This window comes from Phymastichus coffea, unplaced genomic scaffold (assembly GCF_024137745.1).
Source record: "Phymastichus coffea isolate CEN01 unplaced genomic scaffold, Cenicafe_Pcof_1.1 PCOF00006, whole genome shotgun sequence".
NCBI lineage: Eukaryota > Metazoa > Arthropoda > Insecta > Hymenoptera > Eulophidae > Phymastichus > Phymastichus coffea.
Genome location: NW_026706817.1, coordinates 7,281,890 through 7,284,763, shown reverse-complemented (window position 1 = coordinate 7,284,763; position 2,874 = coordinate 7,281,890). Strand labels below are relative to the sequence as shown.

The following is a 2,874-nucleotide window of genomic DNA, read 5'->3' as shown; positions in this document are numbered from 1 at the left end:
GTTTGTTACACATTTAGTTACACATTTCTAATGTTGTCTGTTACTGAAGACTCTTGAATATAAAAAATTTCAAGCTCTTGCTGGATGAATTATATTTTTATGTAATTTTCAGTGGTCATTGCGCAACTCATTAAACCTTGCATTTACTTATTCTAATGCTTGTGCCGACAACTTGATATTGAATGTATGGATACATATGGAGAATTAAGTTGAAAATAGCTGCGTAGCAGATGATTGATTCGCATTGTTGATTTTTATTGCAGTTGAATAGCGGCTCCAACATTCTATATACATCTACAACAGTTATAATCAGGACAAATCAGCCAATTCACTCATCGTATTAATTTACCATTTGGTTGCATGGCACTCACTTGTTCATCAAAGAAATCATATCACTCTACAAAACATGGCCATTGCTGTAAGTATTATGTTTTAAGTAATGTTTATTATTCGTATCAATGTCAATATAATTTTGGGATGCACATCCTTTACAAACTGACAGTCTTATGCAATATAATACAACCTCTACAAAGAAAATAGACTCGTTTTATATATGAAATAGTGCAATAACACAGATTCAACTACATTAGATAAAAGTTCAAGTAGAATGATAAGTATTGATTATTTTTTCAGTTTGGAAACACACTGCCGGCAATAGATTTATTTGAAGATACTCCTGCAAATAAAATTGATCTTGCTCAACTTTCTGCTGGAAAGCGAATCATTGCTTCTGCTGTACCAAATGATTTTACTCCAGGATGCTCCAAAGGTAGTTTATTGTTTAATATATCATGTTACAACTTTTTTTTTATGGGATTGATAAATAATTTCAATCTTTGCATATATTCGCATAGATCATCAGAAGTTGATTCTCGAGGACAGGGTGGATTCCAACGTAGACGAAAAGAGGTTTTAAATGCTGAAAGAGAACATACGTACTTGAAAGTAAAGCTCGCAAGAACTTCCATTTTTTTAAATATTGAAAAAAAAAGTATATTATCGCTGAACCTAATTTGATCCGAAATGCCAATATCCGTATGTCGAATTCTGCGATTGACTACTGCACAACTGATCGTTCGCTCACAGTTTCTTTTCGAATGTTGTTAATTTTGTGTACACAACTCATGCCGTGCCTGCAAATGTGGCTTCTTTTCTAATTTGAAAAAGCTTGCGGCGAAGACTCGCTTGAATACTCGCGTTGGTCATATTCATATATATATATATATATATATATATATATATATATATATATATATATATATATATATACCGACAAATGCGGGTCTTTTTGTGCAGCAATTCTGGTATCCGGATCTGCAGCCAGGCACGTCATAGGACAGCGAGCCTTTCTCGCAGCCGACCTACACGGGTAAACTAGCTACGGCGGTGTTCAGCAGTGAAATGATACAACCACAGCCGCCACCGCCTTGGGAAGGACGAGGCATCGCCAAGCACGAACTCAAGTTCGTCAAGTTCTCCGCATTTATGGAACAACCGAGAGATCACGACCATGTCAGTATTTCACTCGAACCTCAAACCCATTGAACTTTAAGTTCCAGATTATTCGTAAAAGCCGAAAAAAAATATAAACAAACAAAAAGAAACTAACGATCGATCGTTTTGGATGCAGTATCACAGGCATCTGTTCGTACTTATAAACGGCTCAGCAAGTTACACCGACCGGCTGCTCGAGGCGATCGACGTCAGGCAAAGAATAGACAAGTTTCTGGAGAAGAATGGCGGCCTTCAAGATCTGTACGAATAGGGCCCCCAGGCAGCTTTCTTCCTCGTCAAGTTCTGGGCTGATCTCAATACCAACATCCAGGACGAAGCCGGTGCCTTCTACGGCGTTACCAGCCAGTAATTTTTCTACCTTCTGACTTGGAAAGTAATGTGCCGTCTTTGTGCACTCGCGCGTGACTTTCTATGTCATGAAGAATCGTAGCGGCACACTGTCACGTGCATTCGCTCAATCCGCTTGATCTGCTTCAACAAGTACGAGAACAACGAGAAGGTGACGATAAGGTGTTTGACGAAAGTCTGCTCCTTCGGCAAGCAGGTCATCGAGAAGGTGGAAACGGAATACGCGAGGTTTGAGAACAGGAGGATCGTCTACCGCATCAACTGCTCGCCCATGTGCGAGTAAATGATCAACTTTATTTACAAACTGAAACACCTGCTGGAAAAGTACATGATGAATAGCGTCCTCAAAAAGTACACAATTCTTTTCTTCAGGTATCACTTCCTGCACAATGTTTTCCTGTGATCTTTGGTTTATTCTTTCTTGCTCGTTTGTTAACGCTTACTCGATGCTATTTGTTTACAGGTTGTTACAAACAGGAACGCACAAGAAACTTTACTTCTTCACAGCGTACGATTTCGAAGTTTCGACGTCCGAGTACGGCACTTCACATCACATATACAATACGGTCAAGGACTAGCGTGCTCGATAATTTCATTCGCCGTGCATATCGACAAAAAGTCTTAATTAGTTAGAACTGACATGAAACGCGAACTTGAACGGTCACTTTAAACAAAAATAGTATCTCGATTACATAAAATGAATACCAAACTGAAAAATCCATAAATAAAAAATCCACCTATAAAAATCCACAATTTAATTTGTTTGTAAGGGAGTGAATTCGTGTGAGATGAACTGAACTTGGCATTTTTATAATTTACAGAGACTCGCGGTTGCATTATTTTGTTTATTATAAATATGCATTGTATTGTTACGTCTTACGATGCATCCTTTTTATAAAATGCACGTTCGCGAAATTCAAAGCTACTAAACTATTCGCACGTCAGCAAAAGCTAATTAAACATGAGGTAAATGACTCTCCGAAATTAAGCCTTACGACGCATCCTTTTTGT

The 2,874-nt window shown here is 38.1% G+C and overlaps 1 pseudogene; it reads left to right on the top strand.

The window, feature by feature from the left end:
• Positions 1-406: 406 nt before the first annotated feature.
• On the top strand, positions 407-2,441 carry LOC131668072 (transcriptional enhancer factor TEF-1-like; annotated as a pseudogene).
• The last annotated feature ends 433 nt before the right edge of the window (positions 2,442-2,874 follow it).